Consider the following 11,762-nt stretch of genomic DNA (forward strand, 5'->3'; position numbering starts at 1 on the left):
GAAATAGTGGAATTCAAGTTTTAGGTATCGATTATTGACTTTTTAGCTGGCTTTGGTGCCTTGGACATGAGCTAGGACCTTAAGATTCTGCATGAAAGGAGGACTAGCAGCCGAGTTGCACGGGAGAATGTGAAAAGTGTTCATATGTAGTAAAAACCTGAGAAATCCGTCCGTTTTCGTCATTTGTTATCGAATCGACTTAAAGCCAGATCGTCACATTGGCCGATCGTCTCTCTGAAACGGATGTACTTATCGTCTGCAAAGCTATGTCGCGTGCTGTGGTATGCTGAGACACTAAAAGCACCATAGTAGAACACAGATCAAGCTTCTAAGTTGATGTAATAGCCAGTAAGAAGTAGTACAATTCAAGTTTTAGGTATTGAATATTGACCTTTTAGCTGGCTTTGGTGCCTTGGACATGAGCTAGGAACTTAAGATTCTGCATGAAAGGAGGACTAGCAGCCGAGTAGCACGGGAGAATGTGAAAAGTGTTCATATGTAGTAAAAACCTGAGACATCCGTCCGTTTTCGTCATTCGTTATCGAATCGACTTAAAGCCAGATCGTCACATTGGCCGCTCTTCTCTCTGAAACGGTTGTACTTATCGTCTGCAAAACTATGTCGCGTGCTGCGGTATGCGGAGAAACTAAAAGCAACGTAGTAGAACACAGATGAAGCTTCTAAGTTGATGTAATAGCCAGTAAGAAGCAGTACATTTCAAGTTTTAGGTATTGATTATTGACTTTTTAGCTGGCTTTGGTGCCTTGGACATGAGCTAGGACCTTAAGTTTCTGCATGAAAGGAGGACTAGCAGCCGAGTAGCACGGGAGAATGTGAAAAGTGTTCATATGTTGTAAAAACCTGAGACATCCGTCCGTTTTCGTCATTTGTTATCGAATCGACTTAAAGCCACATCGTCACATTGGCCGCTCTTCTCTCTGAAACGGTTGTACTTATCGTCTACAAAACTATGTCGCGTGCTGCGGTATACGGAGAAACTAAAAGCACCGTAGTAGAACACAGATGAAGCTTCTAAGTTGATGTATTAGCCAGTAAGAAGTAGTACAATTCAAGTTTTAGGTATCGGTTATTGACTTTTTAGCTGGCTTTGGTGCCTTGGACATGAGCTAGGACCTTAAGATTCTGCATGAAAGGAGGACTAGCAGCCGAGTTGCACGGGAGAATGTGAAAAGTGTTCATATGTAGTAAAAACCTGAGAAATCCGTCCGTTTTCGTCATTTGTTACCGAATCGACTTAAAGCCAGATCGTCACATTGGCCGATCTTCTCTCTGAAACGGTTGTACTTATCGTCTGCAAAACTATGTCGCGTGCTGCGGTATGCGGAGAAACTAAAACCATCGTAGGAGAACACACATGAAGCTTCTAAGTTGATGTAATAGCCAGTAAGAAGTAGTACAATTCAAGTTTTAGGTATTGATTATTGACTTTTTAGCTGGCTTTGGTGCCTTGGACATGAGCTAGGACCTTAAGATTCTGCATGAAAGGAGGACTAGCAGCCGAGTTGCACGGGAGAATGTGAAAAGTGTTCATGTGTAGTAAAAACCTGAGAAATCCGTCCGTTTTCGTCATTTGTTATCGAATCGACTTAAAGCCAGATCGACACATTGGCCGCTCTTCTCTCTGAAACGGTTGTACTTATCGTCTGCAAAGCTTTGTCGCGTGCTGCGGTATGCTGAGACACTACAAGCACTATAGTAGAACACAGATGAAGCTTCTAAGTTGAGGTAATAGCCAGTAAGAGGTAGTACAATTCAAGTTTTAGGTATTGAATATTGACCTTTTAGCTGGCTTTGGTGCCTTGGACATGAGCTAGGACCTTAATATTCTGCATGAAAGGAGGACTAGCAGCCGAGTTGCACGGGAGAATGTGAAAAGTGTTCATCTGTAGTAAAAACCTGAGAAATCCGTCCGTTTTCGTCATTTGTTATCGAATCGACTTAAAGCCAGATCGTCACATTGACCGCTCTGCTCTCTGAAACGGTTGTACTTATCGTCTGCAAAGCTATGTCGCGTACTGCGGTATTCGGAGACACTAAAAGCACCATAGTAGAACACAGATGAAGCTTCTAAAATGATGTAATATCCAGTAGGAAGTAGTACAATTCAAGTTTTAGGTATCGGTTATTGACTTTTTAGCTGGCTTTGGTGCCTTGGACATGAGCTAGGACCTTAAGATTCTGCATGAAAGGAGGACTAGCAGCCGAGTTGCACGGGAGAATGTGAAAAGTGTTCATATGTAGTAAAAACCTGAGAAATCCGTCCGTTTTCGTCATTTGTTATCGAATCGACTTAAAGCCAGATCGTCACATTGGCCGATCTTCTCTCTGAAACGGATGTACTTATCGTCTGCAAAGCTATGTCGCGTGCTGCGGTACGCTGAGACACTAAAAGCACCATAGTAGAACACAGATCAAGCTTCTAAGTTGATGTAATAGCCTTTAAGAAGTAGTACAATTCAAGTTTTAGGTATTGAATATTGACCTTTTAGCTGGCTTTGGTGCTTTGGACATGAGCTAGGACCTTAAGATTCTGCATGAAGGGAGGACTAGCAGCTGAGTTGCAGGGGAGAATGTGAAAAGTGTTCATATGTAGTAAAAACCTGAGATGTCCGTCCGTTTTCGTCATTTGTTATCGAATCGACTTAAAGCCAGATCGTCACATTGGCCGCTCTTCTCTCTGAAACGCTTGTACTTATCGTCTGCAAAGCTATGTCGCGTGCTGCTGTATGTGGAGACACTAAAAGCACCACAGTAGAACACAGATCAAGCTTCTAAGTTGATGTAATAGCCAGTAAGAAGTAGTGGAATTCAAGTTTTGGGTATCGATTATTGACTTTTTAGCTGGCTTTGGTGCCTTGGACATGAGCTAGGACCTTAAGATTCTGCATGAAAGGAGGACTAGCAGCCGAGTTGCACGGGAGAATGTGAAAAGTGTTCATATGTAGTAAAAACCTGAGAAATCCGTCCGTTTTCTTCATTTGTTATCGAATCGACTTAAAGCCAGATCGTCACATTGGCCGATCTTCTCTCTGAAACGGATGTACTTATCGTCTGCAAAGCTATGTCGCGTGCTGCGGTATGCGGAGACACTAAAAGCACCATAGTAGAACACAGATCAAGCTTCTAAGTTGATGTAATAGCCAGTAAGAAGTAGTACAATTCAAGTTTTAGGTATTGAATATTGACCTTTTAGCTGGCATTGGTGCCTTGGACATGAGCTAGGACCTTAAGATTCTGCATGAAAGGAGGACTAGCAGCCGAGTTGCAGGGGAGAATGTGAAAAGTGTTCATATGTAGTAAAAACCTGAGAAATCCGTCCGTTTTCGTCATTTGTTATCGAATCGACTTAAAGCCAGATCGTCACATTGGCCGCTCTTCTCTCTGAAACGCTTGTACTTATCGTCTGCAAAGCTATGTCGCGTGCTGCGGTATGTGGAGACACTAAAAGCACCATAGTAGAACACAGATGAAGCTTCTAAGTTGATGTAATAGCCAGTAAGAAATAGTGGAATTCAAGTTTTAGGTATCGATTATTGACTTTTTAGCTGGCTTTGGTGCCTTGGACATGAGCTAGGACCTTAAGATTCTGCATGAAAGGAGGACTAGCAGCCGAGTTGCACGGGAGAATGTGAAAAGTGTTCATATGTAGTAAAAACCTGAGAAATCCGTCCGTTTTCGTCATTTGTTATCGAATCGACTTAAAGCCAGATCGTCACATTGGCCGATCGTCTCTCTGAAACGGATGTACTTATCGTCTGCAAAGCTATGTCGCGTGCTGTGGTATGCTGAGACACTAAAAGCACCATAGTAGAACACAGATCAAGCTTCTAAGTTGATGTAATAGCCAGTAAGAAGTAGTACAATTCAAGTTTTAGGTATTGAATATTGACCTTTTAGCTGGCTTTGGTGCCTTGGACATGAGCTAGGAACTTAAGATTCTGCATGAAAGGAGGACTAGCAGCCGAGTAGCACGGGAGAATGTGAAAAGTGTTCATATGTAGTAAAAACCTGAGACATCCGTCCGTTTTCGTCATTCGTTATCGAATCGACTTAAAGCCAGATCGTCACATTGGCCGCTCTTCTCTCTGAAACGGTTGTACTTATCGTCTGCAAAACTATGTCGCGTGCTGCGGTATGCGGAGAAACTAAAAGCAACGTAGTAGAACACAGATGAAGCTTCTAAGTTGATGTAATAGCCAGTAAGAAGCAGTACATTTCAAGTTTTAGGTATTGATTATTGACTTTTTAGCTGGCTTTGGTGCCTTGGACATGAGCTAGGACCTTAAGATTCTGCATGAAAGGAGGACTAGCAGCCGAGTAGCACGGGAGAATGTGAAAAGTGTTCATATGTAGTAAAAACCTGAGACATCCGTCCGTTTTCGTCATTTGTTATCGAATCGACTTAAAGCCACATCGTCACATTGGCCGCTCTTCTCTCTGAAACGGTTGTACTTATCGTCTACAAAACTATGTCGCGTGCTGCGGTATACGGAGAAACTAAAAGCACCGTAGTAGAACACAGATGAAGCTTCTAAGTTGATGTATTAGCCAGTAAGAAGTAGTACAATTCAAGTTTTAGGTATCGGTTATTGACTTTTTAGCTGGCTTTGGTGCCTTGGACATGAGCTAGGACCTTAAGATTCTGCATGAAAGGAGGACTAGCAGCCGAGTTGCACGGGAGAATGTGAAAAGTGTTCATATGTAGTAAAAACCTGAGAAATCCGTCCGTTTTCGTCATTTGTTACCGAATCGACTTAAAGCCAGATCGTCACATTGGCCGATCTTCTCTCTGAAACGGTTGTACTTATCGTCTGCAAAACTATGTCGCGTGCTGCGGTATGCGGAGAAACTAAAACCATCGTAGGAGAACACACATGAAGCTTCTAAGTTGATGTAATAGCCAGTAAGAAGTAGTACAATTCAAGTTTTAGGTATTGATTATTGACTTTTTAGCTGGCTTTGGTGCCTTGGACATGAGCTAGGACCTTAAGATTCTGCATGAAAGGAGGACTAGCAGCCGAGTTGCACGGGAGAATGTGAAAAGTGTTCATATGTAGTAAAAACCTGAGAAATGCGTCCGTTTTCGTCATTTGTTATCGAATCGACTTAAAGCCAGATCGACACATTGGCCGCTCTTCTCTCTGAAACGGTTGTACTTATCGTCTGCAAAGCTTTGTCGCGTGCTGCGGTATGCTGAGACACTACAAGCACTATAGTAGAACACAGATGAAGCTTCTAAGTTGAGGTAATAGCCAGTAAGAGGTAGTACAATTCAAGTTTTAGGTATTGAATATTGACCTTTTAGCTGGCTTTGGTGCCTTGGACATGAGATAGGACCTTAAGATTCTGCATGAAAGGAGGACTAGCAGCCGAGTTGCACGGGAGAATGTGAAAAGTGTTCATATGTAGTAAAAACCTGAGAAATCCGTCCGTTTTCGTCATTTGTTATCGAAACGACGTAAAGCCAGATCGTCACATTGGCCGCTCTGCTCTCTGAAATGGTTGTACTTATCGTCTGCAAAGCTATGTCGCGTACTGCGGTATTCGGAGACACTAAAAGCACCATAGTAGAACACAGATGAAGCTTCTAAGTTGATGTAATATCCAGTAAGAAGTAGTACAATTCAAGTTTTAGGTATCGATTATTGACATATTAGCTGGCTTTGGTGCCTTGGACATGAGCTAGGACCTTAAGATTCTGCATGAAAGGAGGACTAGCAGCCGAGTTTCACGGGAGAATGTGAAAAGTGTTCATATGTAGTAAAAACCTGAGAAATCCGTCCGTTTTCGTCATTTGTTATCGAATAAACTTAAAGCCAGATCGTCACATTGGCCGCTCTTCTCTCTGAAACGGTTGTACTTATCGTCTGCAAAGCTATGTCGCGTGCTGCGGTATGCTGAGACACTAAAAGCACCATAGTAGAACACAGATGAAGCTTCTAAGTTGATGTAATACCCAGTAAGAATTAGTACAATTCAAGTTTTAGGTATTGATTATTGACTTTTTAGCTGGCTTTGGTGCCTTGGACATGAGCTAGGACCTTAAGATTCTGCATGAAAGGAGGACTAGCAGCCGAGTTGCACGGGAGAATGTGAAAAGTGTTCATATGCAGTGAAAACCTGAGACATCCGTCCGTTTTCGTCACTTGTTATCGAATCGACTTAAAGCCAGATCGTCACATTGGCCGTTCTTCTCTCTGAAACGGTTGTACTTATCGTCTGCAAAACTATGTCGCGTGCTGCGGTATACGGAGAAACTAAAAGCAGCGTAGTAGAACACAGATGAAGTTTCTAAGTTGATGTATTAGCCAGTAAGAAGTAGTACAATTCAAGTTTTAGGTATCGGTTATTGACTTTTTAGCTGGCTTTGGTGCCTTGGACATGAGCTAGGACCTTGAGATTCTGCATGAAAGGAGGACTAGCAGCCGAGTTGCACGGGAGAATGTGAAAAGTGTCCATATGTAGTAAAAACCTGAGAAATCCGTCCGTTTTCGTCATTTGTTACCGAATCGACTTAAAGCCAGATCGTCACATTGGCCGATCTTCTCTCGGAAACGGTTGTACTTATCGTCTGCAAAGCTATGTCGCGTGTTGCCGTAGGCGGAAACAGGAAAAGCACCATAGTAGAACACAGATGAAGCTTCTAAGTTGATGTAATAGCCAGTAAGAAGTAGTCCAATTCAAGTTTTAGGTATCGGTTATTGACTTTTTAGCTGGCTTTGGTGCCTTGACCATGAGCTAGGACCTTAAGATTCTGCATGAAAGGAGGACTAGCAGCCGAGTTGCACGGCAGAATGTGAAAAGTGTTCACATGTAGTAAAAACCTGAGAAATCCGTCCGTTTTCGTCATTTGTTATGGAATCGACTTAAAGCCAGATCGTCACATTGGCCGCTCTTCTCTCTGAAACGCTTGTACTTATCGTCTGCAAAACTATGTCGCGTGCTGCGGTATGCGGAGAAACTAAAACCATCGTAGGAGAACACACATGAAGCTTCTAAGTTGATGTAATAGCCAGTAAGAAGTAGTACAATTCAAGTTTTAGGTATTGATTATTGACTTTTTAGCTGGCTTTGGTGCCTTGGACATGAGCTAGGACCTTAAGATTCTGCATGGAAGGAGGACTAGCAGCCGAGTTGCACGGGAGAATGTGAAAAGTGTTCATATGTAGTAAAAACCTGAGAAATCCGTCCGTTTTCGTCATTTGTTATCGAATCGACTTAAAGCCAGATCGACACATTGGCCGCTCTTCTCTCTGAAACGGTTGTACTTATCGTCTGCAAAGCTTTGTCGCGTGCTGCAGTATGCTGAGACACTAGAAGCACTATAGTAGAACACAGATGAAGCTTCTAAGTTGAGGTAATAGCCAGTAAGAGGTAGTACAATTCAAGTTTTAGGTATTGAATATTGACCTTTTAGCTGGCTTTGCTGCCTTGGACATGAGATAGGACCTTAAGATTCTGCATGAAAGGAGGACTAGCAGCCGAGTTGCACGGGAGAATGTGAAAAGTGTTCATATGTAATAAAAACCTGAGACATCCGTCCGTTTTCGTCATTTGTTATCGAAACGACGTAAAGCCAGATCGTCACATTGGCCGCTCTGCTCTCTGAAATGGTTGTACTTATCGTCTGCAAAGCTATGTCGCGTACTGCGGTATTCGGAGACACTAAAAGCACCACAGTAGAACACAGATGAAGCTTCTAAGTTGATGTAATATCCAGTAAGAAGTAGTACAATTCAAGTTTTAGGTATCGATTATTGACATATTAGCTGGCTTTGGTGCCTTGGACATGAGCTAGGACCTTAAGATTCTGCATGAAAGGAGGACTAGCAGCCGAGTTTCACGGGAGAATGTGAAAAGTGTTCATATGTAGTAAAAACCTGAGAAATCCGTCCGTTTTCGTCATTTGTTATCGAATCAACTTAAAGCCAGATCGTCACATTGGCCGCTCTTCTCTCTGAAACGGTTGTACTTATCGTCTGCAAAGCTATGTCGCGTGCTGCGGTATGCTGAGACACTAAAAGCACCATAGTAGAACACAGATGAAGCTTCTAAGTTGATGTAATACCCAGTAAGAATTAGTACAATTCAAGTTTTAGGTATTGATTATTGACTTTTTAGCTGGCTTTGGTGCCTTGGACATGAGCTAGGACCTTAAGATTCTGCATGAAAGGAGGACTAGCAGCCGAGTTGCACGGGAGAATGTGAAAAGTGTTCATATGCAGTTAAAACCTGAGACATCCGTCCGTTTTCGTCATTTGTTATCGAATCGACTTAAAGCCACATCGTCACATTGGCCGCTCTTCTCTCTGAAACGGTTGTACTTATCGTCTACAAAACTATGTCGCGTGCTGCGGTATACGGAGAAACTAAAAGCACCGTAGTAGAACACAGATGAAGCTTCTAAGTTGATGTATTAGCCAGTAAGAAGTAGTACAATTCAAGTTTTAGGTATCGGTTATTGACTTTTTAGCTGGCTTTGGTGCCTTGGACATGAGCTAGGACCTTAAGATTCTGCATGAAAGGAGGACTAGCAGCCGAGTTGCACGGGAGAATGTGAAAAGTGTTCATATGTAGTAAAAACCTGAGAAATCCGTCCGTTTTCGTCATTTGTTACCGAATCGACTTAAAGCCAGATCGTCACATTGGCCGATCTTCTCTCTGAAACGGTTGTACTTATCGTCTGCAAAGCTATGTCGCGTGTTGCCGTAGGCGGAAACAGGAAAAGCACCATAGTAGAACACAGATGAAGCTTCTAAGTTGATGTAATAGCCAGTAAGAAGTAGTCCAATTCAAGTTTTAGGTATCGGTTATTGACTTTTTAGCTGGCTTTGGTGCCTTGACCATGAGCTAGGACCTTAAGATTCTGCATGAAAGGAGGACTAGCAGCCGAGTTGCACGGCAGAATGTGAAAAGTGTTCACATGTAGTAAAAACCTGAGAAATCCGTCCGTTTTCGTCATTTGTTATCGAAACGACGTAAAGCCAGATCGTCACATTGGCCGCTCTGCTCTCTGAAATGGTTGTACTTATCGTCTGCAAAGCTATGTCGCGTACTGCGGTATTCGGAGACACTAAAAGCACCACAGTAGAACACAGATGAAGCTTCTAAGTTGATGTAATATCCAGTAAGAAGTAGTACAATTCAAGTTTTAGGTATCGATTATTGACATATTAGCTGGCTTTGGTGCCTTGGACATGAGCTAGGACCTTAAGATTCTGCATGAAAGGAGGACTAGCAGCCGAGTTTCACGGGAGAATGTGAAAAGTGTTCATATGTAGTAAAAACCTGAGAAATCCGTCCGTTTTCGTCATTTGTTATCGAATCAACTTAAAGCCAGATCGTCACATTGGCCGCTCTTCTCTCTGAAACGGTTGTACTTATCGTCTGCAAAGCTATGTCGCGTGCTGCGGTATGCTGAGACACTAAAAGCACCATAGTAGAACACAGATGAAGCTTCTAAGTTGATGTAATACCCAGTAAGAATTAGTACAATTCAAGTTTTAGGTATTGATTATTGACTTTTTAGCTGGCTTTGGTGCCTTGGACATGAGCTAGGACCTTAAGATTCTGCATGAAAGGAGGACTAGCAGCCGAGTTGCACGGGAGAATGTGAAAAGTGTTCATATGCAGTGAAAACCTGAGACATCCGTCCGTTTTCGTCATTTGTTATCGAATCGACTTAAAGCCAGATCGTCACATTGGCCGCTCTTCTCTCTGAAACGGTTGTACTTATCGTCTGCAAAACTATGTCGCGTGCTGCGGTATACGGAGAAACTAAAAGCACCGTAGTAGAACACAGATGAAGCTTCTAAGTTGATGTATTAGCCAGTAAGAAGTAGTACAATTCAAGTTTTAGGTATCGGTTATTGACTTTTTAGCTGGCTTTGGTGCCTTGGACATGAGCTAGGACCTTAAGATTCTGCATGAAAGGAGGACTAGCAGCCGAGTTGCACGGGAGAATGTGAAAAGTGTTCATATGCAGTGAAAACCTGAGACATCCGTCCGTTTTCGTCATTTGTTATCGAATCGACTTAAAGCCACATCGTCACATTGGCCGCTCTTCTCTCTGAAACGGTTGTACTTATCGTCTACAAAACTATGTCGCGTGCTGCGGTATACGGAGCAACTAAAAGCACCGTAGTAGAACACAGATGAAGCTTCTAAGTTGATGTATTAGCCAGTAAGAAGTAGTACAATTCAAGTTTTAGGTATCGGTTATTGACTTTTTAGCTGGCTTTGGTGCCTTGGACATGAGCTAGGACCTTAAGATTCTGCATGAAAGGAGGACTAGCAGCCGAGTTGCACGGGAGAATGTGAAAAGTGTTCACATGTAGTAAAAACCTGAGAAATCCGTCCGTTTTCGTCATTTGTTACCGATTCGACTTAAAGCCAGATCGTCACATTGGCCGATCTTCTCTCTGAAACGGTTGTACTTATCGTCTGCAAAGCTATGTCGCGTGTTGCCGTAGGCGGAAACAGGAAAAGCACCATAGTAGAACACAGATGAAGCTTCTAAGTTGATGTAATAGCCAGTAAGAAGTAGTCCAATTCAAGTTTTAGGTATCGGTTATTGACTTTTTAGCTGGCTTTGGTGCCTTGACCATGAGCTAGGACCTTAAGATTCTGCATGAAAGGAGGACTAGCAGCCGAGTTGCACGGCAGAATGTGAAAAGTGTCCACATGTAGTAAAAACCTGAGAAATCCGTCCGTTTTCGTCATTTGTTATCGAAACGACGTAAAGCCAGATCGTCACATTGGCCGCTCTGCTCTCTGAAATGGTTGTACTTATCGTCTGCAAAGCTATGTCGCGTACTGCGGTATTCGGAGACACTAAAAGCACCACAGTAGAACACAGATGAAGCTTCTAAGTTGATGTAATATCCAGTAAGAAGTAGTACAATTCAAGTTTTAGGTATCGATTATTGACATATTAGCTGGCTTTGATGCCTTGGACATGAGCTAGGACCTTAAGATTCTGCATGAAAGGAGGACTAGCAGCCGAGTTTCACGGGAGAATGTGAAAAGTGTTCATATGTAGTAAAAACCTGAGAAATCCGTCCGTTTTCGTCATTTGTTATCGAATCAACTTAAAGCCAGATCGTCACATTGGCCGCTCTTCTCTCTCAAACGGTTGTACTTATCGTCTGCAAAGCTATGTCGCGTGCTGCGGTATGCTGAGACACTAAAAGCACCATAGTAGAACACAGATGAAGCTTCTAAGTTGATGTAATACCCAGTAAGAATTAGTACAATTCAAGTTTTAGGTATTGATTATTGACTTTTTAGCTGGCTTTGGTGCCTTGGACATGAGCTAGGACCTTAAGATTCTGCATGAAAGGAGGACTAGCAGCCGAGTTGCACGGGAGAATGTGAAAAGTGTTCATATGCAGTGAAAACCTGAGACATCCGTCCGTTTTCGTCATTTGTTATCGATTCGACTTAAAGCCAGATCGTCACATTGGCCGCTCTTCTCTCTGAAACGGTTGTACTTATCGTCTGCAAAACTATGTCGCGTGCTGCGGTATACGGAGAAACTAAAAGCACCGTAGTAGAACACAGATGAAGCTTCTAAGTTGATGTATTAGCCAGTAAGAAGTAGTACAATTCAAGTTTTAGGTATCGGTTATTGACTTTTTAGCTGGCTTTGGTGCCTTGGACATGAGCTAGGACCTTAAGATTCTGCATGAAAGGAGGACTAGCAGCCGAGTTGCACGGGAGAATGTGAAAAGTGTTCATAT

Source organism: Schistocerca gregaria, unplaced genomic scaffold (assembly GCF_023897955.1).
Source record: "Schistocerca gregaria isolate iqSchGreg1 unplaced genomic scaffold, iqSchGreg1.2 ptg000099l, whole genome shotgun sequence".
Lineage (NCBI taxonomy): Eukaryota > Metazoa > Arthropoda > Insecta > Orthoptera > Acrididae > Schistocerca > Schistocerca gregaria.